The 25,889-nt window shown below is 51.8% G+C and overlaps 9 non-coding genes and 6 pseudogenes across 9 annotated transcripts; all 15 read left to right on the top strand.

Annotated features, from left to right (window-relative positions):
- The first annotated feature begins 2,080 nt into the window (after positions 1 to 2,080).
- On the top strand, positions 2,081 to 2,249 carry LOC123724764 (uncharacterized; annotated as a pseudogene).
- A 987-nt stretch (positions 2,250 to 3,236) lies between these two features.
- On the top strand, positions 3,237 to 3,435 carry LOC123724757 (U2 spliceosomal RNA). The gene has a single exon (XR_006757246.1). It is a non-coding gene; the product is annotated as a U2 spliceosomal RNA (small nuclear RNA).
- Positions 3,436 to 3,957: 522 nt separating this feature from the next.
- On the top strand, positions 3,958 to 4,075 carry LOC123724955 (U5 spliceosomal RNA). The gene has a single exon (XR_006757432.1). It is a non-coding gene; the product is annotated as a U5 spliceosomal RNA (small nuclear RNA).
- Positions 4,076 to 6,591: 2,516 nt separating this feature from the next.
- On the top strand, positions 6,592 to 6,770 carry LOC123724773 (uncharacterized; annotated as a pseudogene).
- A 539-nt stretch (positions 6,771 to 7,309) lies between these two features.
- LOC123724956 (U5 spliceosomal RNA) lies at positions 7,310 to 7,429 on the top strand. The gene has a single exon (XR_006757433.1). It is a non-coding gene; the product is annotated as a U5 spliceosomal RNA (small nuclear RNA).
- A 6,051-nt stretch (positions 7,430 to 13,480) lies between these two features.
- LOC123724747 (uncharacterized) lies at positions 13,481 to 13,647 on the top strand (annotated as a pseudogene).
- A 553-nt stretch (positions 13,648 to 14,200) lies between these two features.
- Positions 14,201 to 14,317, top strand: LOC123724806 (U5 spliceosomal RNA). The gene has a single exon (XR_006757283.1). It is a non-coding gene; the product is annotated as a U5 spliceosomal RNA (small nuclear RNA).
- A 2,774-nt stretch (positions 14,318 to 17,091) lies between these two features.
- LOC123724743 (uncharacterized) lies at positions 17,092 to 17,267 on the top strand (annotated as a pseudogene).
- A 543-nt stretch (positions 17,268 to 17,810) lies between these two features.
- LOC123724949 (U5 spliceosomal RNA) lies at positions 17,811 to 17,925 on the top strand. The gene has a single exon (XR_006757426.1). It is a non-coding gene; the product is annotated as a U5 spliceosomal RNA (small nuclear RNA).
- Positions 17,926 to 20,529: 2,604 nt separating this feature from the next.
- Positions 20,530 to 20,706, top strand: LOC123724755 (uncharacterized; annotated as a pseudogene).
- A 548-nt stretch (positions 20,707 to 21,254) lies between these two features.
- On the top strand, positions 21,255 to 21,370 carry LOC123724951 (U5 spliceosomal RNA). The gene has a single exon (XR_006757428.1). It is a non-coding gene; the product is annotated as a U5 spliceosomal RNA (small nuclear RNA).
- A 2,268-nt stretch (positions 21,371 to 23,638) lies between these two features.
- On the top strand, positions 23,639 to 23,813 carry LOC123724765 (uncharacterized; annotated as a pseudogene).
- A 594-nt stretch (positions 23,814 to 24,407) lies between these two features.
- LOC123724944 (U5 spliceosomal RNA) lies at positions 24,408 to 24,523 on the top strand. Its single transcript, XR_006757421.1, has one exon. It is a non-coding gene; the product is annotated as a U5 spliceosomal RNA (small nuclear RNA).
- Positions 24,524 to 24,863: 340 nt separating this feature from the next.
- On the top strand, positions 24,864 to 25,049 carry LOC123724694 (U2 spliceosomal RNA). Its single transcript, XR_006757235.1, has one exon. It is a non-coding gene; the product is annotated as a U2 spliceosomal RNA (small nuclear RNA).
- A 515-nt stretch (positions 25,050 to 25,564) lies between these two features.
- On the top strand, positions 25,565 to 25,678 carry LOC123724952 (U5 spliceosomal RNA). Its single transcript, XR_006757429.1, has one exon. It is a non-coding gene; the product is annotated as a U5 spliceosomal RNA (small nuclear RNA).
- The last annotated feature ends 211 nt before the right edge of the window (positions 25,679 to 25,889 follow it).

Here is a 25,889-nt window from a genome sequence, read left to right as displayed (position 1 = left end):
CCAGGATGGGGCTGGCGAATACGGTGCGGGTTTGCCTGGAAGGATAAGGCGACGGAGCCAATTGGCATAGAGATGAGTTTTGGGAGGACCACTTTGATTGAGATCCTTGGACTGACGGTGGAGGATGTGTTCTGCCTCCAAGACAACCCTTTGAGGGGGGGCATACGATGTGTGGCGCCACACACTGAAGTGAAGCACGTATGACGTCTCAGAAGGGAAGGCGAGAGAAGTGCAAAGCAGAGAGGCCGGTGTCTCTATTACCTGGTGACCAGCTTGGCGAAGAGGTAATTTCCCCAGGCTTGTGAATGTGAAGATTACAACCCTTACGTGAAGGATTTAGAGGAGGCGAGGGCCTTTCTGGGAGATACATGGATAGTGTCTCCTTCAGGAAGGCACCTCAAGGATTCTTTGGGTTTTTGGACCGGGAGGAGGGGTTTCCCAGGCCCCCCTAAGAGGACCCAAAAGGATTGGGTGGATACTCCATCCCTCCGGCGACGGTCTCTTGGGTTGACAGGGGACGCTGCATTATGCCCGCCAGCCTCCGTATCTCGCAGGCGTATTGCTGGCTGGCCCACGGCGCACGCGCCCTCGCCAGCATAAAGAAGCGCAGGTTGTGGATCTGCAGAGCACGAGGCGAGGGACGGACGCGTACCGGGCGGCATGTCACAGGTGTGGCATGCTGACGCACCTGTGGCGTGAATGCCCGGGGCGCGGCGAAGGGTCACACGGCGTCTGCAGCTGGGGGGAAACGTAGAGCCGGGATGGGGGGTAGAAGGAGGGACCAAGAACTGAGTACTGGAACAGAGGGGAGCGGACACACGGGTGGAAGAGGAGGAGCAAACGGAAGGGGAGGAGAAAAGGAAAAAGAAGACAACAGCATAGTGGAAACGGAAGGGGCAGGAGGTTGAAGGAGGAGCAGGAGGAGGAAGGAGAACAGGAGAGTGAAGGGGCCAGAGAAGACGCCCATGGAGAGGAAGGGAGCTGGAGAAGGCAACACAGAGGGGAGGAGATCTGGGAAGACGTGCGGTGGAGAAGAAAGAGACAGAAAGGAAGGAGATAGGGAAGACGGCGGTGGAGAAGAAAGAGCAGAAAGGGAGGAGACAGGGAAGAAGGTGGTGGAGAAGAAAGAGACAGAAAGGAAGGAGACAGGGAAGGTGGTGGAGAAGGGAAAAGACAGAAAGGAAGTGAGATAGGGAAGAAGTGGTGGAGAAGAAAGAGACAGGAAAAGAAGGAGACAGGGAAGAAGGTGGTGGAGAATATAAGAGAGAAAGGAAGGAGACAGGGAAGAAGGTAATAGGAGAAGAAAGAGACAGAAAGAAGGAGATAGGGAAGAAGGTGGTGGTACACGGAAAAGACAGAAAGGGAGGAGACAGAGGAAGGTAGTTGGACCAGTAGAGAAGGAGTGAAGGAGTGGGGGACAGTAAAGAGGTGAAATCACGGGTGGAGGTGGAGAAGGAGGCAAGCTTATGAAAAACTTTTTGCCTTTTACCCCACCAAAACAAGAGGTCGAAAAGAGGGGAGCGCTCAAGGAGGATGGGTGGTAAAAAGAGGGAGGGGGGGCAGATCAGGTGGAGGGAGGGGGAGGCTTGCAGGGCCCTCTTGGGTTCCCTCTTCCTTCACCTTTACACCCCTGTTCGAGCTTCTTTCGACCTGGCAGGGGCATGGCCCAGGATTGGGCGATGGAGGGAGGCTTAAGCTCCCTGTTTGGGCTCGTGGGGTCCCCGGGCCGGAGTCTGGAGGAGGGCAGGGTGGCAGACCTAAGTGTGGGGTACGGGACGAGGGTGAGCGTGTGTCGGGCGCTGTTACCGTCCAGGGGAGTAGGGGAGGCGGCATACGACGGGGAGCCGCCAGAGTGGAGAAGGCGTCCAGCCGCGGTCGGGATGGGGGTGAGCTTTTCTTTGATTTTTTGGTGTAGGTTTTGGTTTGCAAGAAGGGAAGGGGAGGGTAAAATCGCTCTTATGGACTTTTGGTTTTTGGGTTTGGTTATTATTGAATAGTTTTGAAATGTTTAATGGAATTTGTGTTTGGAAATTCGATTGATTGTAGTAAGATTTTTGTTGGGTTTTTGAAACGTAAACAAATATATGCTTATAAAAAAATCTGTTCTTATCAGTTTAATATTCGATACCGCCCCCATCGGGGTACTATATATTAAATGGATTTTTCGAACAGGGATTCGGAAATGGCTTGCTCGGGCCGCGCACGCACGACCCGGTATTGCAGTACCTCCGGGAACGGGTGCAACACTTTTCTCCCATTGTCAAGGAAAAAGAAATACACCAAGCTATGTAAAACAGCTAGTGAAGAAGAGAAGGAATGGAAAAAGAAGAATCATCCAAACTGAAACAGTGCGAAGCCCCTGGGTCTGTCTTTCCCGCCATTTTACTTAAAAATAAAAAAAAATAAAAATTAAAAAAACATTGGCATGTGAGAGTGTGTGTGTGTGTGTGTGTGTGTGTGTGTGTGTGTGTGTGTGTGTGTTTTTGAGCTAAAAAAATACAATCACTTCACTCTAGGATTGTGTGTGTGTGTGTGTTTTTTGAGCCCCCCCAAAAAATACAATCACTTCTACCAGGATTGTCCATTCTATTCGTCTGTCTGTCTGTCTGTCTGTCTGTCTGTCTGTCTGTCTTGTCTGTCTGTCTGTCTGTCAGGACTTTTAACGCACAGCCCCCGAAAACTTGGAAGAGTGGGTTCGGGGACCCGAGGGGACCCGGCCTAGAGTGCACCGTGTGTGTCTCGGGCCCCGACCTCTGACTTCCAGTACGACTCTTCTGGTTTCTCTTCTGCCACGCACAAGCCCGCTTTACTAAAGACTTCCGTGGGAGAAACACTTACTGAAGTTCAATCGTGATTTTTGGAAGGGTTTCGTTGGGCAGAGCCCGCATCTTGTTTCAAGCGAAATTGACAGAGATGACGCCGAGACTTTTTGCTCAGGCGTTTGACTGGAAGCTTTTTCCGCTGGACCGACCGGGCGTATTTTTTCCACTCAAAGTAGTCGCGAGCACTGGAGTTCAAGCCCCACGTACGACTGGTGTATTTGCCGGGCATTGGAACAAATAGTCCAATAGGATTAAAGAGCTAGTGACCCAAACGCATTAGCGACTCTTAAAAAAAAAACACACCCGCCTGTCACCAGGGAAGCGCTGGGGTGAGGAGGAGCCAACTTTTGCCAAACCGATGAGGTCCGCCGAGGCTCCCTGCACCCGGCGGGTGCAGGCGTCAACGTGTGGGTTATCGCTCGGCCTTTTGGCTCAGATCAAGTGTGGTATCTGTTCTTACTCAGTTTAATATTCGATACCGCCCCCATCGGGGGACTACATATATTAAATGGATTTTTCGAACAGGAGTCGAAATGGGGCTTTTACTCCGGTCCTTTCATCGCACGCAGTCGACCCGGTGGATTGCAGGCTCCCCGGAACTGGTGCAACACTTTTCTCCATTGTCAAGGAAAAAGAAATACACCAAGCTATGGAAAACAGCTAGCAGAAGAAGAGAAGGAATGGAAAAGAAGAATCATCCAAACTGAAACAAGTGCGAAGCCCCCTTCATGGGGGGTCCCCCGTTTTCCGCCATTTTACTTTATAAAAACAAAACAACAAAAAAAAAAAAAAACAAAAAACACTGGCCAGAGAGTGTGTGTGTGTGTGTGTGTGTGTGTGTGTGTGTGTGTGTGTGTGTTTTGAGCCCCAAAAAAATACAATCACTTCACCAGTGATTGTGTGTGTGTGTGTGAGCAAATGGGATAATGCATTCACCAGGATTGTCTATCTATCTATCTGTCTGTCTGTCTGTCTGTCTGTTCTGTCTGTCTGTCTGTCTGTCTGTCTGTCTGTCTGTGACTTTTAACCCACAGCTCCCTCAAAACTTGGAAGAGTGGGTTCGGGGACCACCCGCGGGGACCCGGCCTAGAGTGCACCGTGTGTGTCTCGGGCCCCGACCTCTGACTTCCATACTGACTCTGGTTTCTCTTTCATTACGCACAAGCCTTTCGCCTTTACTAAAGACTTCGTGGGAGAGGAACACTTTACGAAGATTAACGTATTTTTGGAAGGGCTTTGCTTCTGGCAGAGCCCGCTATCTTGGTTTCAAGAGAAATTGACAGAGATGACGCCGACTTTTGCTCTGGTTGACTTGAAGCCGGCTGACCGAACCGGCGTATTTTTTCCACTCAAAGTAGTCGCTCGGGCAATAAAATTCAAGCCCGGACGATGACTGGTGTATTTGCCGGGCATTGAACAAATAGTCGCAGAATAGGATTACAAGAGCTAGTGACCCAACGACGCATTAGCGACTTTTAAAAAAAACACACCCGCCTGTCACCAGGGGCGCTGGGGTGAGAGAGCCAACTTTTGCCAAACCGATGAGGTCGCCCGAGAGCCCCGAGACAAGGGTGCAGGGGTCAATTTGTGGGTTATCGCTCGGTTTTGGCTCAGATCAAGCTTGGAACCAGTCCCGAGCCCGCTGAGCCAAAAGGTCTGGGAAGCTGCAGAGGGAGGAAAGTTTTTTGTTTTGGAGCGGCTTTTTTTTGAAGAGATTTTTTCTTAATTGAAGAACATGGAGAAGAACATCCCGAAACAGAGATTGTTCCGGGGTACGACGGCCAAACACGGCAAGATTTGTATGGAAGGATAAGTGAGGTGGCACTTCGGAGGGAAACGCTTCGGGGAGAACTATCCTGATGGGGTTGCCTGTTTGGGTAAAGGAGCCTTCTGCTCCAGGATAATCCATTAGAAGGCGCGTATGATGTCAACACTTACGATGGAGAAGCAGCATGAGGAGACGATGCGGAAGGTGAGGGATTGTAGAACATTCACGACCTATGTGCCACTGGCGTTGTGACGCAGCCTGGCTGAAGCCCCACCTTTAGAGCTGTGGGACGGGTCACTATGTACAACCCTATGTGAAGGAAGAAGAGGTGAGGATCTTCCTGGGGAGATATATGGACAACATCTCTCAGAAGGCCTCAAAGACTCACTCGGGTATTGGACTGGGAAGAGAGGGTATCAGGCCCTCTAGAGAGTGACCCAGGGGGCCTGGGAGGATACCTCCATCCTCCGGCGACGAATTCTCCCGGGGCCGACAGGGGACGTTGCGCCGCGCACGCCAACCCCCGCCTCTGGCAGGCGCTGTATGGCCTATGGTCACACGCAGATAAAAGAAAAAAATGCAGGTATTGTGGATTCAAGCGGAGCACGAGGCTAAGGGACCGTGACGCGCCGGGAAGGCATGTCACGGGTGTGGCATGCTGACGCACCTGTGGTGGCGCGTGAATGCCCGGGCGCACGGGCGGTCATACTGCTTGCCTGCAGCTGGGGGGAGCGAGAGCCGGGGGATGGGGGAAGAAGAGGAGACCCAGAACCGAAACAGGCAACGGAGGGGAGCGGACACAGCGAGGAGAGGAGGAAAAACAGAAGCAGGAGAAGGAAAAGACAAAGAAGAAATGGGCATAGTGGTACCAGAAGAGAAGGGGAGGCCAAAGGAGAGGAGGAGAAAGGAGTCAGTAGTGTGGAGGGACAAGAGAGGACAGTGGTGGAGAGGAAGAGACAGAGAAGGGCATCGGAGGGGAAGGGGAGACAAAGAAGAAGATCGAAAGAGGAGAGAGACAGAGAAGGCATCAGGAGAGGAAGATGGAGAAGGCATCAGGAGAAGAAGACAGAGAAGACATTGGAGAAGATGGAGACTCGAGAAGGCACGAAGGCATCGGAGAGGAGGAAGGAGACACAGAGAAGGCATCGGAGGGAAAAGGAGACAAAGAAGACATCGAATAGGAGAGAGACAGAGAAGTCACCGAGGGAGTGATGGAGAAGGCATCAGAGAAGAAGACAGAGGAAGACACTGGAGAAGATGGAGACCCGAGAAGGCATCGTGAGAGGAAGGAGACAGAGAAGGCATCGGAGGCGGGACCAGAAGGAGGTGAAGGAGTGGGGGGACTGCGAAGTGGTGGAAACACAGGTGGAGTGTGGAGAAAGAGCCTTACTTATGAAAACGTTTTGCCTTTTACTCCACCAAACAAAAAGTCGAAAAGGGGGGAGCGCTCGAGGAGGTCGGGTGAAAAGAGGGGGGCAAAGATCGGGGGGAGGGGAGGGGAGGTTGCTGGCCCCTCGTGGGCTCCCTCTGCCTTCTTTTTACACCCCTGTCTGAGCTGGACTCTCACAAGCATGGCCCAGGAGATTGGGGTGATGGAGGGAGGCTTAGGCTCCCTGTTTGGGGCGGGGGGTCCCCGGGCTGTAGTCAGGAGGAGGGCAGGGTGGTGGATTTGAGTGGTGGTACAAGGCACAGAGTGTGGGTGTGCCGGGGTTGTTTTTGTTTCCAGGGGAGAGGGGATGGAGGCCGAACGTGGAGCGTCAGGAGTGGAGGGAGGCGTGCCTGCCACGGGGTCGGGAGTATAGGGTGAGTCTTTTTTGTTGGTTGATAGGGGTGTATGGCATTGCCTTCGTAGGTGGGAAGGTGAGGGAAGATGCTCCAATGACTTTTGGGTTTTGGATTTGGTTATTGCTGAATAGTTTTGAAATGTTTATTTTTGAAAATTGGAATTTGTATTTGAACTGATTTGATGTGTGGTTTTGGTTGGTTTAGAAACGTGAATAAATATATTTTGTAAAAAAAATCTGTTCTTATCAGGTCAATATCCGATACTCGCCCCCATCGGGGGGACTACATATTAAATGGATTTTTCGAACAGGAGTCGGAAATGGGGTTTGTCTGGCCCGTTCCCCACGCATCGACCCGGTATTGGTAGTACTCCTCCGGCGAACGGTGCAACACTTCTTTCTCCCATTGTCAAGGAAAAAGAAATACACCAAGCTATGTAAAACAGCTTAGCAGAAGAAGAGGGAATGGAAAAAGAAGAATCATCCAAACCGAACAAGTGCTAAGCCCCCTTCATGGGGGTCCCCCGTTCCGCCATATTTTACTTAAAAAAAAAAAAAACATTGGCCAGGAGAGTGTGTGTGTGTGTGTGTGTGTGTGTGTGTGTGTGTGTGTGTGTGTGTGTGTGTGTGTTTTTGAGCCCCCTTCACTACACTACAATCACTTCACTCAGGATTGTGTGTGTGTGTGCTTTGAGCCTCCCTCAAAAATATACAAACTATCACCAGGATTGTTCATTCATCTATCATCTGTCTGGTTCGTTGTCTGTTTGTCTGATCGGTCTGTCTGTCTGGTTTTGTCTGTCTGTCTGTCTGTCTGTCTGTCTGTAGACTTTCTTACCCACAGCCCCGAAAACTTGGAAGAGTGGGTTCGGGGACCACCCAAGGACCCGGCCTAGGAGTGCACCGTGTGTCTCGGGCCCCACTTGACTTCTATACGACTCTGGTTTCTCTTCATTACGCATGCTTTCGCCTTTTACTTAAAGACTTCCGTGGAGAGGAACACTTACGTGAAGTTCAACGTAGTTTTTGGAAGGGGCTTTGCTTTCTGGCAGAGCCCGGTATCTTGTTTCAAGAGAAATTGATAGAGATGACGCGAGACTTTTGCTCAGGCGTTGCTGACTTGAAGCCGCTGGACCGAACGGCGTATTTTTTTCCACTCAGCAGTCGCTTGGGCAATTGGGAGTTCAAGCCCGAAGGCTGACTGGTGTATTTGCCGGGCATTGAACAAATAGTCGCACTTAGGATTAAAGAGCCAGTGACCCAACGACGCATTAGCAGCTTAACTTTTAAAAAACACACCCGCCTGTCACCAGGGAAGCGCTGGGTGAGGAGGAGCCAACTTTTGCCAAACCGATGAGGTTCGGCCGAGGCCCCCGGGCCCCGGCGGGTGCAGGGGTCACCTTGTGGGTTATCGCTTCTCGCCTTTTGGCTCAGGATCAAGCTCGGCACTGCGGTGCCTCAAAGCTCGCTGAGTTAAAAGCCGATGGCCGGAGGGCTGGTGAGAGAGTTTTAGATTTTAAAGAGGAAAAATCTAAATAATTTAAATACAGCCATACCGAAATGGCGTGGTAGCTGAACACAGGGTCAGGTTCCGAGGGCCGGACTAAAGAACACAGTAAGATTTGCATGGAAGCAAGAAGGAGGGACGCCGAGGGACAACTTGCGAGGACCTGTTGATGGGGGCGCTATCTCTGGAAAGTCCCAGATGTGATGTGCCTGCAGGGGAACCCCAATGGAGGAGGCATCGGCAACTTTCTACACGGAAAGTAAGAGTGATGAAGTGCAATGGAGAAGGTAAAGGAGGCAAAGGGGGAGAGACTCTGTCCTTTTTCAACATCGCCAGGCTCAAGTGTGAAGATTGAGAACAATAAATATACATTGGATAATCCGACACGTGACGTATGCGGCAGTGGCAGCCTTTTGGTCGCCACTGCGGAGGTAACATCGGGAGCCAGATATGTAAGGACTCGCTGGGCTTCTGGAACGCCGCCGCCAATTCCAGGTGCTCCTAAGGGAAGATCCGGGGGGGTTTGAGGGCTTTTTGCATCCCCGCGTGTTTTCTTTAGGGTCGGATACAGAGGCATGCTGTTCTATGCCCGCCAGCCACCTTTCTGCAGTGTGAAATGCAGGGAGTACGGGCAATGGAACAAAGCCATGTGGGCTGCTAAAATGCAGGTTTTGTAGTGTCTGGAGGAAACATGAGGCCAAAAATTGAACGGCACCAAAAAGAACAAGTCAGGTAGGCAGTAGTGCTCTGTTTCGAGAGTGCCCGCGAGGCAACAAACACACGCGCAGCGGCTGTGGGGGAAGGATGGCCATGGAGGAAAGGGCGTGGAGGAGAAGAGGAGGCTAGGAGAAGGGGACCTAGGTCACAGGGGCCGGAAGAGGCAGCAAGGAGGATGGTGAGTGGGGAACCGGAGAAGCAAGCCCGGTCCTTGCCAGCCCCAAACGTCGGGGTAAGGTCGCTGCTTGGAGAGGCTTATCGCTGGAGGTGGTCCCGGAGACCCAGGTGTCAACGGGTACTCAATCCATCAGTAGGGCCGCCGGGAGAGGTTGGTGGAGCAACGGAGAGTTGGGCTCATCCCTCGCGAAGTCTTCATAGATGAAGAGGCTTCCGGGGCCCTCGTGGGGGAGATGAGGGAGATGGTGGAGGAGATCCAGGTCTCACAAACGAGGACGGCGGAATGGGGGTCCATCTCGCCATTGCCAGCCACTCCAAGAACGAAGAGGACGACCACAGCACAGAGGCCCAGCAGGGAGTCAGGGCTGTTATTGGAATCGGGTGAGGCCCGGAGGAAGAAAGAAAAGAGGCTTTCCCTCGAGACGGGAGGCCAGAGTGGGCTGGGAAGGGGTGGGGAGGGTATTTGGGGGACAGTGCCACAGAGGTGACTCCCCTGTCACCGCGGGTCTCATCTCTCACACCCACCCAGATGGAAATAGATCTGGTGACCCCTGCGCTGTGTATGCTGACGGTGATGGGGGGGTGTCTCAGTTTTTACAGGGACGCGGGACCCCCATCCACAACCCCAACCCCACCTGCATCTTGGGCTTCTCAGAGGGGGGACGCAGTGGATGGGGAGGCCTCAGGTAGCGGGTCAAGGGTTGTTTGCTCCGTGGATGTACGAGGGGTTGGGGAGATTGGTCAGTACTGCCTGAGTTGTCTTCCTGTCCTCGCGGGGTCCATCTCTCCCAATCATCCGGATGGACGCGGACCTGTCGTCCCCGGGGCTGTTTTTGCCAGATGGGGATGGGGTGTCTCAGGTTAATTCTGGGACGTCGGGACCCCATCCCCAACCCCCCCTTCCCTGCGTCATGGGGTTCTCAGGAGGACGGTATGGGGGTGGGAGGGTTGGGGGGGCCTCGGGGGCTGCTGGTCCAGCGTCCATGATCGATGAGGACCTTTACCCACCAGACAGAGTGAGTACTTGAACCCTGCACCTGGTTGATTTTTCTTTTTAAATGTGTCAACCATGGCAAACATTCAAATAAACACTATAAATGTTCGGGTCCTAAGGGACACTGTAAAGAGAACTGCTGTTTTTAGTTGTTTTATCAAACATATGTTTTACCTTTTGTTTCTTGCAGGAGGCACATTTAAGGGATGGGGGATGTAGAGCAGTTTAAAAAAGAGTGGGTAAAAGGGAAGTCGGTGGGAGTGTGGGGGTGTCCACCATCAGGGGTTGGGATTTTGTTTGGGACTAGGGAGGTGAAGGTGGAAGGCAACGTACGTTGCAATGCAGGGGAGGGTTTTGGGGGTGGACATAACGTTAGGGGATTTTAGACTTAGGATTATAGGGTATACGGGCCACAGACGGTGCCAGAGAGAAGGGAGATGGTGGAGAGTCTGGCACCTCTGTGCTTTGCCACAAACAGGTTTTGATAGTGGGAGGGGATTTTAATGTAGAATTAGGAGGGGTAGGGGATAGAAGCGCGCGGGGCCATCACCGGACTTATGGCAAGCCATGGTCTGGTGGATGGAGAGCCTTAACACTACTCCGGCGCTAGCAGGTCCCACGTGGCGTAACTCTCGGGGGTCGAGCGGAGGCTGGACTATGTATTTCTACCCAAATCCTTGGGGCTTTTGTCTGGGCGTCTGCTGCCTGTGTTTTTCTCGGATCACGACGGGGTACTCCTTCGGGTCAAGGCGCCTGTCTGCCTTTTCGGTAGGGGCTGGAAGCTCGACCGGGATATCCTGGAGGAGCGGGCTTTTGTAAATGTTTTTTCTGTTTTTTTCGGGGCTTGAGTCTCCGGCCAATGTGCGGAGGGGTTTTGGAATGGTGGGAGGTAGTTAAGGTAAGAATTAGGGTATTTATTATTGGTTTTTGTAAGAGGAAGGGGAGAGAGGAGAGAAGGGAGGTGGAGCAGCTCCAACGTTTACTCGATCTTGAGTACGAGGCTGGTAACCTCGGTACTTCGATGGACGTTGAGCACGCTACCAGCCTCAAGGCTCAGCTCAGGGAGGTGCACGGCGGAAGGCCCGTGCTTTCCTGCAGCGCGCACACTCTGAGTTTATAGAGCAGAATGAGACCTGCTCTGCAGTGTTTTTCAAATCAGTTAGGGAAAAGCAGATAAGACAGGTTTTTATGGGGTGAGGGATGGACAGGGTAGGGTGGTTAGGGAGCCGGAGCAGATGGTCAGGGTGGCAACTGACCATTTCCGGGGGTTTTCCAGGAGAGGGTAGTAGAAAAAGAGCAGGGTACCGTGTTCTTAGAACACTTGTCCCGGCGTGTGCCGGAGGACATTAGAAAAGGCGATGGAAGCCCCGATAACACTAGAGGAGGTGGAGAGCGCCCTCAAGAGGATGGGGAAAGGGAAGGTGCCTGGGATGGATGGGCTGCCGGCTGAGTTTTACCTCAAGTTTTGGGGTATGCTTGGACCGGTGGTCCTCGAAGTCCTGACGGCCGTTCTCGAGACTGGAGTCCCGGGCAGGTCGATGGCTGTAGGTGTGCTGTCCCTCCTCTACAAGAGGGGGGACGCCGCCGACCTTAGCAACTGGCGGCCGTTGACCATGCTGTGCGTAGATTACAAGATACTAGCTAAGGTCATGGCAGACCGTTTGCGACAGCCCTTCCCTACGTTGTCCATGAGGATCAAACGTGTGGGGTGGAAGGCCGTTCCATTAGGTGGAACCTCCAACTGATCAGGGACTCCATCGCCTGGGTTGAGGATAGAAGTCTACCTCTGATGGTAGCGGCGCTTGATCAGGCCAAGGCTTTTGATCGCGTCAGTAGGGCTTTTCTTTTCAGAGTATTAGGTAGGTTAGGGTTTAGTGATCGCTTTATAAAGTGGATCAAGATTTTGTATGTGGGAGCGGGGTGCCGGGTGAGCATAAACAGCCATCTGGGTGACGTGTTTGGCCTCTCATCAGGGGTCAGGCAGGGATGCCCGCTCTCGGCACTCCTTTTCGTGCTCTATATGGAGCCCCTGGCGGCTGCCATTAGGGCTGACGCAGGGTGGAGGGCTTGCTGGTCCCTGGAAGCGGCGGTTTGCATGTTAAGATGACACAGTACGCAGATGACACCACCTTGCTTTTGTGCAAGGACTCATGCCTGCTAAGGTCTCTGGCCATAATTGGAGACTTTACCCGCGCGTCGGGAGCGGTCCTTAACCTCGCCAAGTCGTCTGTTAAGTATTTCGGCAGATGGCGGGGGGCAGGACGAGACGTGCCCGGGGGACTATCTCTCTGTAATGGGGCCCTGAGGATTCTTGGGGTCCTTTTTTTGAGACCTCCGGCTCCGCGACCCTGAACTGGAACATGAGAGTTGCTGTGGTACAGAGGAAGATGGCAATGTGGAAGGCCAGATCCTTGTCTTTCTTGGGCAAGGTCCTGGTCCTGAAAGTGGATGTACTGCCTTCCCTTCTGTACTTGGCATACATATATCCTTTGCCAGCGAGCATGAGGAGGGGGCTAGTAAGGCTCGTGTTTCAGTTCATGTGGGGGGGGCAGGTATGAGTATGTCGCCAGGGCTCGCATGCTCTCAACCATCGGGGAGGAGGGAGAGGAGTTCCACACTTCCCACTCAAGCTGGACTCGATTTTGTTTCGTTTTTATTGAATGAGCTCGCTAATCCAGTGATTCATCCCTCCGGTTATTTCCTGCGGGTGTTTTTCTCGTACCAGGCGAGAAGCATAATGGTGTGGTCCAACACGGGTCCTCGGGCTGAACAGCTGCCGTGGCACTTCAGCCATGCGGCAAAGTGGCTACGTGCGCATCCCGAGGTTGAAGTCGCCCGAGTAGGTTTGGACCACAGACGCCTGTACGAAGAGGTCAGACGGACCGTTTGTGCGCCCCCCTGTGGTGGGTACCCCTGCTGTGGTCTGGGAGACCATACAGGCGCGGGGCCTAGACAATCGTCTTAAGGATCTAAATTGGTTAAGCCTCCACAAGTGCTTGCCGGTAAGATCCATCATGTACCGGCATAGCTTGGCACGGTCCCCCAGTGCCCGAGACCAACTTGTGGTGGGGAGGAGACAATACGCCACATGTACTGGGACTGTGCTTTCGCAGGAGTAGTGTGGGCCAGGGCTCAGGGGTTGCTAGGGAGAGTGAAGGAGGGTTTTGTTTTAACATGGGTGGGGGGTGGAGAGAGGGGTGGGGAGAGCGGGGGGGGTAGGTAGGGATCGTTTTCTGTTGTGGCTGCTTATCAGTCTTTTTAAGAAAGGGCTGTGGGATGCCAGGCAGGGCCTGGTTAAGTCAGGAGCAGACTGGGGGGTGGAGGGAATAGTGAGGAGAGTGGAGGGAGATTTGAGAGGGAGGATAAGAAGGGAGGAGAGGAAGTGGGGTCACCATGCTGCCTTAGAGCGGTGGAAAGGGGGTTGGGGCTGGTCAGGTAGTTAAGGTTTAGAAGGCAGGTTGGTAGGTTTTTGGGGTTTTGGATTACTTATGTTTATTGATGGCTTGTGTTTGTATTTGATTTTGCTGCAGCCCCCCTAGAAAAGTTGTGGGAGGGTGTTGGTTGCCCATCTCTTCCAAGAGAGAGGGTTTCAGAGTTTTTGGAAAACTGATGGGTTGTTTTTTGTTACTAGTTCTGTTTGGATAGGGGCAACTAAAAAGGTTAAAAGACATGTGAATTGTTTACTGTGTAAATGCTTGAAAAGTTAGAATAAAAGCTTTGAATCATCATCTGTTCTTATCAGTTTAATATCTGATCTCCCCCATCGGGGGACTACATATTAAATGGATTTTTCGAACAGGAGTCGGAAATGGGGCTTGCTCCGTCCGCTCCACGCATCGACCCGGTATTGCAGTACCTCCGGGAACGGTGCAACACTTTTCTCCCATTGTCAAGGAAAAAGAAATACACCAAGCTATGTAAAACAGCTAGCAGAAGAAGAGAAGGAATGAAAAAGAAGAATCATCCAAACTGAAACAAGTGCGAAGCCCCTTCATGGGGTCCCCGTTTTCCCGCCATTTTACTTAAAAAAAAAAACATTGGCCAGGAGAGTGTGTGTGTGTGTGTGTGTGTGTGTGTGTGTGTGTGTGTGTGTGTGTGTGTGTGTGTTTTTGAGCCCCCCAAAAAATACAATCACTTCACCAGGATTGTGTGTGTGTGTGTTTTTGAGCCCCCCCCAAAAATACAATCACTTCACCAGGATTGTCTATCTATCTATCTATCTATCTGTCTGTCTGTCTGTCTGTCTGTCTGTCTGTCTGTCTGTCTGTCTGTCTGTCTGTCTGTCTGTCTGTCTGTCTGTCTGTCTGTCTGTCTGTGACTTTTTACCCACAGCCCTCGAAAACTTGGAAGAGTGGGTTCGGGGACCACCCGCGGGGACCCGGCCTAGAGTGCACCGTGTGTGTCTCGGGCCCCCGACCTCTGACTTCCATACGACTCTGGTTTCTCTTCATTACGCACAAGCCTTTCGCCTTTTACTAAAGACTTCCGTGGAGAGGAACACTTACGAGTTCAACGTATTTTTGGAAGGGCTTTGCTTCTGGCAGAGCCCGGTATCTTGTTTCAAGAGAAATTGACAGAGATGAGCCTTGAGACTTTTGCTCAGGCGTTTGACTTGAAGCCGGCTGACCGACCGGCGTATTTTTTTCCACTCAAAGTAGTCGCTCGGGCGAATTGAGTTCAAGCCCGACGATGACTGGTGTATTTGCCGGGCATTGAACAAATAGTCGCACTAGGATTAAAGAGCTAGTGACCTAACGACGCATTAGCGACTTTTAAAAAAAAACACACCCGCCTGTCACCAGGGAAGCGTTGGGTGAGGAGGAGCCAACTTTTGCCAAACCGATGAGGTCTGCCGAGGCCCCCGGGGGCCCGGCGGGTGCAGGGGTCAATTTGTGGGTTATCGCTTCTCGGCCTTTTGGCTCAGATCAAGCTTGGTACCGAGGTGCCCCAAAGCCCGCTGAGCCAAAAGGTCGAAGGAAGGCAGGAGGGAGGAAAGTTTGTTGTTTTTGGTTTTTTGAGACACGGTTGGTGTATTTTGCCGCTCTTTTCAGTTTTTACTTTTTTGGAGGAAAAGCAGGAGCGGAGGAGAGTGCGCCAAGCTCCTTGCGGAGATGACGCAAAATACTACAGGGAGGCCAGTCCCTAGGATGGGGCTGGCGAATACGGTGCGCTTTTCCTGGAGGGATAAGGCGATGGATCCACTGGACAGAGACGTTTTTGGGAGGACTATCCTGATCGGTATCCTTGGGCTGAAGGTGGAGGAAGTGTTCTGCCTACAAGAAAACCCATTGGAGGGTGCATATGATGTGGCATTGCATACTGGAGAAAAAAGCACGACGAGATTCTCAGAAAGGTGAGAGAAGTGGAAAAGGAGAAGCCGATGTCCCATTACGTGGTGACTAGCTTGGCGAGGAGCAATTTCCGAGTGGTTAACGTGAACATTTACAACCCTTACGTTAAGGACGAGGAGGTGAGGGCCTTTCTGGGGAGATACATGGATGGTGTCTCCTCAGGAAGGCACCTCAAAGATTCCCTGGGCTTTTGGACCGGGAGGAGGGGTTTCAGGCCCTCCTAAGAGAGGACCCAAATGGATTGGGTGGATACCTCCATCCTCCGGCGATGTTCTCCCTGGGGGCTGACCGGGGGACGTTGCATTATGCCCGTCAGCCTCCTTTCTGCAGGCGTTGTATGGCCTATGGTCATATCCTCGCCTCGTGCGGCTACAAAGAAGTGTAGGTATTGTGGATCTACGGAGCACGAGGCGAGGACTGTGACGCGCCCGAAGGCATGTCACGGGTGTGGTATGCTAACGCACCTGTGGCGTGAATGCCCGGCGCGTCAGAGGTCATACGCGTCTGCAGCTGGGGGGAGCAAGAGCCGGGGATGGGGTAGAAGGAGGGACCAAGAACAAAGGACTGGAACAGAGGGAGCGGACACACGGGTGGAAGAGGAGGAGAAAACGGAAGCGGGAGGAGAAAAAGGAAAAGAAACAACAGCATAGTGGAAACGGAAGGGCAGAAGGCTAAAGGAGAGCAGGAGGAGGAAGGAGACAGGAGAGTGAAGGGGCCAGAAAGACGGCTGTGGAGAGGAAGGAGACGGAGAAGGCAACAGAGAGGGAGGAGACTGGGAAGACGGAGGTGGAGAAGAAAGAGACAGAAAGGAAGGAGACTGGGAAGAAGGTGGTGGAGGAGAAAGAGACAGAAAGGAAGGAGACTGGGAAGACGGCGGTGGAGAAGAAAGAGATAGAAAGGAAGGAGACAGGGAAGAAGGTGGTGGAGGAGAAAGAGACAGAAAGGAAGGAGAGAGGGAAGAAGGTGGTGGAGGAGAAAGAGACAGAAAGGAAGGAGACAGGGAAGAAGGTGGTGGAGGAGAAAGAGACAGAAAGGAAGGAGAGAGGGAAGAAGGTGGTGGAGGAGAAAGAGACAGAAAGGAAGGAGACAGGGAAGAAGGTGGTGGAGGAGAAAGAGACAGAAAGGAAGGAGATAGGGAAGAAGGTGGTGGAGAAGAAAGAGACAGAAAGGAAGGAGACAGGGGAAGAAGGTGGTGGAGAAGAAAGACACAGAAAGGGGAGGAGAAAGAGAAGGCAGTGGTGACGGGACCAGTAGGAGATGGAGTGAAGGAGTGGGGGGACAGTAAAGCGGTGAGATCACGGGTGGAGGAGCTGAGGGAGATGGTGGGGGGCTGCCGGACAATATGAATGAAGCGAGGGGGGTTGACGGACGAGGAAAGGAATGTTCCCTGGTTGCGCCCTCCACCAATAAAGAGACCTAAGAAGGGGGAGCGCCCGGAAAGCAGGAGGAAGAAGGGTGGTAAAAGGGTGGTGGTGAAGGAAGGGCAAGGGGAAGAGGATGCTGGGCCCTCGTGGGCTCCCTCTTCTTCCTGTTCTTTTACACCCCTGGCAGAGCTGGACCTACCAGGCATGGCCAAGGAATGGGGAATGGAGGAAGGAGAAAGTTTCCTGTTTGGGGACATGGGGTGCTCGAGCCGGAGCCCGGAGGAGGGGGGTGGTGGATTTGAGTGGGGGCACAAGACACAGAGTGTGGGTGTGCCCGGGTATTGGTGGTGTTTCCAGGGGAGAGGGATGGCGGCCGACGGGGGAGCGTCAGGAGTGGAGAGGGCGTCCCGTCGGTCGGGATGGGGTGAGTTTTTCTTTGATTTTTTGGTGTGGGTTTTGGTTTGTAGATGGGAAGGGGAGGGAAAATGCTCCCATGACTTTTGGTTTTTGGGTTTGGTTATTATTGAATAGTTTTGAAATGTTTAATGGAATTTGTGTTTGAATTGATTGATTTGTATAAGATTTTGTTGGGTTTTGAACGTAATAAATATATTTTATAAAAAAAAAATCTGTTCTTATCAGTTTAATTCTGATACGTCCCCCATCGGGGGACTACATATTAAATGGATTTTTTCGAACAGGGAGTCGGAAATGGGGCTTGCTCCGTCCGCTCCACGCATCGATTCCCGGTATTGCAGTACCTCCGGGAACGGTGCAACACTTTTCTCCCATTGTCAAGGAAAAGAAATACACCAAGCTATGTAAAACAGCTAGCAGAAGAAGAGAAGGAATGAAAAAGAAGAATCATCCAAACTGAAACAAGTGCGAAGCCCCTTCATGGGGTCCCCCGTTTTCCCGCCATTTTACTTAAAAAAAAAAAAAAAATAAAACATTGGCCAGGAGAGTGTGTGTGTGTGTGTGTGTGTGTGTGTGTGTGTGTGTGTGTGTGTGTGTGTGTGTGTGTGTGTTTTGGAGCCCCCCAAAAAATACAATCACTTCACCAGGATTGTGTGTGTGTGTGTGTTTTTGAGCCCCCCAAAAATACAATCACTTCACCAGGATTGTCTATCTATCTATCTGTCTGTCTGTCTGTCTGTCTGTCTGTCTGTCTGTCTGTCTGTCTGTCTGTCTGTCTGTCTGTCTGTCTGTCTGTGACTTTTACCCACAGCCCTCGAAAACTTGGAAGAGTGGGTTCGGGGACCACCCGCGGGGACCCGGCCTAGAGTGCACCGTGTGTGTCTCGGGCCCCGACCTCTGACTTCCATACGACTCTGGTTTCTCTTCATTACGCAAAGCCTTTCGCCTTTACTAAAGACTTCCGTGGAGAGGAACACTTACGAGTTCAACGTATTTTTGAAAGGGCTTTGCTTCTGGCAGAGCCCGGTATCTTGTTTCAAGAGAAATTGACAGAGATGACGCCGAGACTTTTTGCTCAGGCGTTTGACTTGAAGCCGGCTGACCGACCGGCGTATTTTTTTCCACTCAAAGTAGTCGCTCGCCGGCAATTGAGTTCAAGCCCGACGATGACTGGTATTTGCCGGGCATTGAACAAATAGTCGCACTAGGATTAAAGAGCTAGTGACCTAACGACGCGATAGTGACTTTTAAAAAAAAACACACCCGCCTGTCACCAGGGAAGCGTTGGGTGAGGAGGAGCCAACTTTTGCCAAACCGATGAGGTCTGCCGAGGCCCCCGGGGCCGCGGCGGGTGCAGGGGTCAATTTGTGGGTTATCTTCTCGGCCTTTGGCTCAGATCAAGCTTGGTACCGAGGTGCCCCAGAGCTCGCTGAGTCAAAAGGTCGGAGATAGGAGGCGGTATTTTTTTGTTTTTGTTGGTTAGAATCTCTTCTGGGATTCTATTTGACAAGGTACTTTTGGGTTTTTCCTTCTTTTTTGAAAAAGAGCTAGAGCAATAGCGAGTGTGCCATTCTCCGGGAGGAGATGGCACGGAACACTACGTATACGTCGGTCCCTGGGATTGACTTGCTAACACTATACGTTTTGCATGGAAGGAGAAAGATATGGAACCGTTGGAAGGGAGGCATTCGGAAGGACCCTGCTGATGGGGAGTGCTCAATTTGGGGGTAAGGATGTGTTTTGGCCTCCAGGAGAACCCTTTGGAGGTCGCCTACGACGTAACGTTTTACAGAGGAGAAGCACGAGGAAATAATGCGGAAGGTGAAAGGAAGTGAGAAAGAGAGGCCCATGTGTCATTACATGGTGAAAAGCTTGGTGAAGAATAATTTTAGGGTTGGTAACAGTTATCATGTATAATCCCCATGTAAAGGACGAGGACGTAGGTCTTTCCTGGGGAAATACATGGACAATATATCCTCAGCGAGGCATCTCAAGGCACTCCATTGGATTTTGGAATGGGAGGAGAAGTTTTCAAGCTCTCCTTAGAGAAGATCCGAAGGGCCTGGGAGGCTGCCTCCATCCTCCGGCTATGTTCTCCCTGGGGGCTGACCGGGGACGTTGCATTATGCCCGTCAGCCTCCGTTCTGCAGGCGTTATGCGGCCTATGGTCATATCCTCGCCTCGTGCGGCACAAAGAAGTGCAGATAGCGTGGATCTGCGAGACGAGGCGAGGACTGGCGCGCCGAAGGCATGTCACGGGTGTGGTATGTTAACGCACCTGTGGCGTGAATGCCCGGCCCGCAGAGGTCAACGCGTCTGCAGCTGGAGGAGAGCCGGGGATGGGGGTAGGAGGGACCAAGAACCAAGTACTGGAACAGAGGGAGCGGACACACGGGTGGAAGAGGAGGAGAAAACGGAAGCGGGAGGAGAAAAAGAAGACAACAGCATAGTGGAAACGGAAGGGCAGGAGGCTGAAGGGAGAGCAGGAGGAGGAAGGTGACAGGAGAGTGAAGGGGCCAGAGAAGACGGCTGTGGAGAGGAAGGAGACGGAGAAGGCAACAGAGAGGGAGGAGACTGGGAAGACGGCGGTGGAGAAGAAAGAGACAGAAAGGAAGGAGACAGGAAGACGGCGGTGGAGACGAAAGAGACAGAAAGGAAGGAGACTGGGAAGACGGCGGTGGAGAAGAAAGAGATAGAAAGGAAGGAGACAGGGAAGAAGGTGGTGGAGGAGAAAGAGACAGAAAGGAAGGAGAGAGGGAAGAAGGTGGTGGAGGAGAAAGAGACAGAAAGGAAGGAGACAGGGAAGAAGGTGGTGGAGAAGAAAGAGACAGAAAGGAAGGAGACAGGGAAGAAGGTGGTGGAGAAGAAAGAGACAGAAAGGAAGGAGACAGGGAAGAAGGTGGTGGAGAAGAAAGAGACAGAAAGGAGGAGAAAGAGAAGGCAGTGGTGGCGGGACCAGTAGGAGAAGGAGTGGAAGGAGTGGGGGACAGTAAAGAGGTGAAATCACGGGTGGAGGTGGAGAAGGAGGCAAAGCTATAGAAAACATTTTGCCTTTTACTCCACCACACAAGAGGTCGAAAAGAGGGGAGGCTCAAGGAGGACGTGGTAAAAGAGGGAGGGGGCAGATCAGGGTGGAGGGGAGGGGAGGTTGCAGGGCCCTCTTGGGTTCCCTCTTCCTTCACCTTTACACCCTGTCTGAGCTTGACCTTACAGGCATGGCCCAGGATTGGGCGATGGAGGGAGGCTTAAGCTCCCTGTTTGGGCTCGTGGGGTCCCCGGGCCGGAGTCAGGAGGAGGGCAGGGTGGTAGACCTAAGTGTGGGGTACGGGACGCAGGGTGAGCGTGTGTCAGGCGCTGTTACCGCATCCAGGGGAGAGGGGATGGCGGCCGACGGGGAGCGGTCAGGAGTGGAGAAGGCGTCCCTGTCGGTCGGGATGGGGTGAGTTTTTCTTTGATTTTTTGGTGTGGGGTTTTGGTTTGTAGATGGGAAGGGGAGGGAAGATGCTCCCCATGACTTTTGGTTTTTGGGGTTTGGTTATTACAGAATAGTTTTGAAATGTTTAATGGAATTTGTGTTTGAATTGATTGATTTGTATGAGATTTTTGTTGGGTTTTGAACGTAATAAATATATATTTTATAAAAAAAAAAAAAAAAATCTGTTCTTATCAGTTTAATATCTGATCGTCCCCCATCGGGGACTTACATATTAAATGGATTTTTCGAACAGGGAGTCGAAAATGGGGCTTGCTCCGTCCGCTCCACATCGACCCGTATTGCAGTACCTCCGGGAACGGTGGCAACACTTTTCTCCCATTGTCAAGGAAAAAGAAATACACCAAGCTATGTAAAACAGCTAGCAGAAGAAGAGAAGGAATGAAAAAGAAGAATCATCCAAACTGAAACAAGTCGAAGCCCCTTCATGGGGGTCCCCGTTTTCCCGCCATTTTACTTAAAAAAAAAAAAAAAAAAAAATAAAACATTGGCCAGGAGAGTGTGTGTGTGTGTGTGTGTGTGTGTGTGTGTGTGTGTGTGTGTGTGTGTGTGTGTGTGTGTGTGTTTTGAGCCCCAAAAAATACAATCACTTCACCAGGATTGTGTGTGTGTGTGTGTTTTGAGCCCCCCCAAAAATACAATCACTTCACCAGGATTGTCTATCTATCTATCTGTCTGTCTGTCTGTCTGTCTGTCTGTCTGTCTGTCTGTCTGTCTGTCTGTCTGTCTGTCTGTCTGTCTGTGACTTTTTACCCACAGCCCTCGAAAACTTGGAAGAGTGGGTTCGGGACCACCCGCGGGGGGACCCGTGCCTAGAGTGCACCGTGTGTGTCTCGGGCCCCGACCTCCTGACTTCCATACGACTCTGGTTTCTCTTCATTACGCACAAGCCTTCGGCCTTTTACTAAAGACTTCGTGGAGAGGAACACTTACGAGTTCAACGTATTTTTGGAAGGGCTTTGCTTCTGGCAGAGCCCGATCTTGTTTCAAGAGAAATTGACAGAGATGACGCCGAGACTTTTGCTCAGGCGTTTGACTTGAAGCCGGCTGACCGACCGCGTATTTTTTCCACTCAAAGTAGTTGTCGGCAATGGGAGTTCAAGCCCGACGATGACTGGTGTATTTGCCGGGCATTGAACAAATAGTCGCACTAGGATTAAAGAGCTAGTGACCTAACGACGCATTAGCGACTTTTAAAAAAACACACCCGCCTGTCACCAGGGAAGCGTTGGGTGAGGAGGAGCCAACTTTTGCCAAACCGATGAGGTCTCAAGCCGAGGCCCGGGGGTTCGGCGGGTGCAGGGGTCAATTTGTGGGTTAATCCTCGGCCTTTGGCTCAGATCAAGCTTGGTACCGAGGTGCCCCAAAGCCCGCTGAGCCAAAAGGTCGAAGGAAGGAAGGAAAGGTTTGGAGTGTGGGGAGACGGTTTTTTCCATTTTCAAAAAATAATTTTTCTAGTGGCTTCTTTTTAAGAGAGCTTTTTTCAAGATGGCTCGACATGCTCCAAACAAGATGCCTGAGTCGGGATAGCGAACACGGTGAGGTTCGCCTGGAGGAAACAAGGAGATGGAGCCGTTTGGGAGGGAGACCTTTGGGAGAAAAAATATTGATTGGGATCCTAAAGTTGGAGTGGGGGAAGTGTTGTGCCTCCAGGCGAACCCACTGGAGGTGGCTTCCGACGTGACGCTCCACAAAGAAGACAGGTATGAGGACGTGATGAGGAGGGCGAGAGAAGTGGGAAAGGATGGACCGATGTGTCATACGAGGTGACCAGCCTGGGAAAAACTAATTTCCGGGTGGTCACGCGGTTAATGTATAACCCTCCATGTGAAGGGACGAGGAGGTGAGGACTTTCCTTGGGCGCTACATGGACAATGTCTCCTCGGCAAGGCTCCTCAGGGACTCCCTGGGCTTCTGGGATGGGAAGAGAGGATTCCAGGCGTTGCTCAGGGAGGACCCTGAGGGGTTGGGGGTTACCTCCATCCGCCGCGATGTTCTCCCTGGGGCTGACAGGGGGACGTTGTATTATGCACGTCAGCCCCCGTTCTGCAGGGGCGTTGTATGGCCTATGGTCATATCCTCGCCTCGTGCAGCCAAAGAAGTGCAGGTATTGTGGATCTGCGGAGCACGAGGCGAGGGACTGTGACGCGCCCGAAGGCATGTCACGGGTGTGGCATGATTACGCACCTGTGGCGTGAATGCCCGCCCGCGTCACCGTCATACCGTCCTGCAGCTGGGGGAGCGAGAGCCGGGGATGGGGGAAGAAGAGGAGGGGACAAAGAAACAAGAACTGGCACAGAGGAAAAGGACACACGGCGGGAGAAGAAGGACAGAGCGACAGTAGGAGGAAGAAGAGGAAAAGGAAGAAGTGGACATGGTGGAATCGGAGGGGCGGAGAGGCTGAAGGAGAGGAGGAGCAGGAGGCTGAAGGAGAGAAGGAGCAGGAGGAGGAAGGAGATAAGAGAGTGGAGGGTCGGAGAAGACGGCGGTGGAGAAGGGAGCTGGAGAAGGGAACAGAGAAGGAGGAGACAGGGAAGACGGAGGTGGAGAGGAAGGAGACTGAAGGGGAGGAGACAGAGAAGGCAGTGGTGGGCGGGACCAGAGGGAGAGAGGGGAGTGAAGGAGGGGGCAGTAAAAAGGGGAACCACGGGTGAGAGGTGGAGAAGGAGGCAAGTTATGAGAACGTTTTGCCTTTTACTCCACCACTTAAAAGGACTAAAAAGGGGGAGCGCTCAAGGAGGAAAGGTGGTAAAAGGGGAGGAGGGCAGATCAGGGGAGGGGAGGGGAGGTTGCAGGGCCCTCGTGGGCTCCTCTTCCTTCTCCTTTACACCCCTATCTGAGCTGGACCTCACAGAATGGCCAGGATTGGGCGATGGAGGGAGGTTTAAGCTCCCTGTTTAGGGGCATGGGGTCCCGGGCTGGAGTCGGGAGGGGTGGTGGATTTGAGTGGGGGGCCAAGGCACAGAGTGTGGTGTGTGCCGGATATTGATTTTGTTTCCAGGGGAGAGGGATGGTGGCCGACGGTGGAGCCTCAGGAGTGGAGAGGCGTCCCACGTGGTCGGGAGTATAGGGTGAGTTTCTTTGGGTATTTGATGTGGGTATGGGTTTTGGTTTGTAGGTGGAAGGGCAGGGAAGACGAGTTTTTTGTTTTGGGGTTTTAGTGTTTGTGTTGTAGTTTATAAATGCCTAGTTATGATTTTTTGATTGATATATGGTTTTGTATTGAAAGGCTTGAATGTAATAAATATATTTTGTAAAAAAAAATCTGTTCTTATCAGTTTAATATCTGTACGTCCCCATCGGGGAACTACATAATAAATGGATTTTTCGAACAGGGAGTCGGAAATAGGGCTTACATCCGTCCGCTCCACGCATCTCGACCCGGGTATTGCAGTACACTCCGGAACGGTGTCAACACTTTTCTCCCATTGTCAAGGGAAAAAGAAATACACCAAGCTATGTAAAACAGCTAGCAGAAGAAGAGAAGGAATGAAAAAAGAAGAATCATCCAAACTGAAACAAGTTTGAAGCCCCCTTCATGGGGGCCCCCCGTTTTCCCGCCATTTTACTTAAAAAAAAAAAAAAAAAAAAAAACATTGGCCAGGAGAGTGTGTGTGTGTGTGTGTGTGTGTGTGTGTGTGTGTGTGTGTGTGTGTGTGTGTGTGTGTGTTTTTGGGCCCCCAAAAATACAATCACTTCACCAGGATTGTGTGTGTGTGTGTGTTTTTGAGCCCCCAAAAATACAATCACTTCACCAGGATTGTCTATCTATCTATCTGTCTGTCTGTCTGTCTGTCTGTCTGTCTGTCTCTGTCTGTCTGTCTGTCTGTCTGTCTGTCTGTCTGTCTGTCTGTCTGTCTGTCTGTCTGTCTGTCCTGTCTGTCTGTCTGTCTGTCTGTGACTTTTTACCCACAGCCCTCGAAAACTTGGAAGAGTGGGTTCGGGGACCACCCGCGGGGACCCGGCCTAGAGTGCACCGTGTGTGTCTCGGGCTCGACCTCTGACTTCCATACGACTCCTGGTTTCTCTTCATTCGCACAAGCCTTTCGCCTTTACTAAAGACTTCCGTGGAGAGGAACACTTACGAAGTTCAACGTATTTTTTGGAAGGGCTTTGCTTTGGCGGAGCCCGGTATCTTGTTTCAAGAGAAATTGACAGAGATGACGCCGAGACTTTTTTGCTCAGGCGTTTGACTTGAAGCCGGGCTGACCGACCGGCGTATTTTTTCCACTCAAAGTAGTCGCTCGGGCAATTGAGTTCAAGCCCGACGCATGACTGGTGTATTTGCCGGGCATTGAACAAATAGTCGCAATAGGATTAAAGAGCTAGTGACCTAACGACGCATGCGACTTTTAAAAAACCACACCCGCCTGTCACCAGGAATGTTGGGTGAGGAGGAGCCAACTTTGCCAAACCGATGAGGTCTGCCGAGGCCCCCGGGAACCCGCAGGGAAGTCAATTTGTGGGTTATCGCTTCTCGGCCTTTTGGCTCAGATCAAGTGAGTATCTGTTCTTATCAGTTTAATTGATACGTCCCCCATCGGGGACTACATATTAAATGGATTTTCCGAACAGGGGAGTCGGAAATGGGGCTTGCTCCGTCCGCTCCACGCATCGACCCGTATTGTCAGTACCTCCGGAACGGTGCAACACTTTTCTCCCATTGTCAAGGAAAAAGAAATACACCAAGCTATGTAAAACAGCTAGCAGAAGAAGAGAAGGAATGGAAAAAGAAGAATCATCCAAACTGAAACAAGTGCAAGCCCCCTTCATGGGGGTCCCCGTTTTCCCCATTTTACTTTAAAAAAAAAAAAAAAAAAAAAAAAAAAATTGGCCAGGAGAGTGTGTGTGTGTGTGTGTGTGTGTGTGTGTGTGTGTGTGTGTGTGTGTTTTGAGCCCCCAAAAAAATCACAATCACTTCACCAGGATTGTGTGTGTGTGTGTTTTTTGAGCCCCCCAAAAATACAATCACTTCACCAGGATTGTCTATCTATCTATCTGTCTGTCTGTCTGTCTGTCTGTCTGTCTGTCTGTCTGTCTGTCTGTCTGTCTGTCTGTGACTTTTTACCCACAGCCCTCGAAAACTTGGAAGAGTGGGTTCGGGGACCACCCGGGGACCCGGCCTAGAGTGCACCGTGTGTGTCTCGGGCCCCGACCTCTGACTTCCATACGACTCTGGTTTCTCTTCATTACGCACAAGCCTTTCGCCTTTACTAAAGACTTCCGTGGAGGAAACACTTACGAGTTCAACGTATTTTGGAAGGGCTTTGCTTTCTGGCAGAGCCCGGTATCTTGTTTCAAGAGAAATTGACAGAGATGACGCCGAGACTTTGCTCAGGCGTTTGACTTGAAGCCGGCTGACCGACCGGCGTATTTACTTTCCACTCAAAGTAGTCGCGGCAATTGAGTTCAAGCCCGACGATGACTGGTGTATTTGCCGGGCATTGAAACAAATAGTCGCAATAGGATTAAAGAGCTAGTGACCTAACGACGCA

Source organism: Salmo salar, chromosome ssa10 (assembly GCF_905237065.1).
Source record: "Salmo salar chromosome ssa10, Ssal_v3.1, whole genome shotgun sequence".
Lineage (NCBI taxonomy): Eukaryota > Metazoa > Chordata > Actinopteri > Salmoniformes > Salmonidae > Salmo > Salmo salar.
The sequence above is the reverse complement of the archived record's forward strand: the minus strand, read 5'-3'. Positions and strand labels throughout refer to the sequence as shown.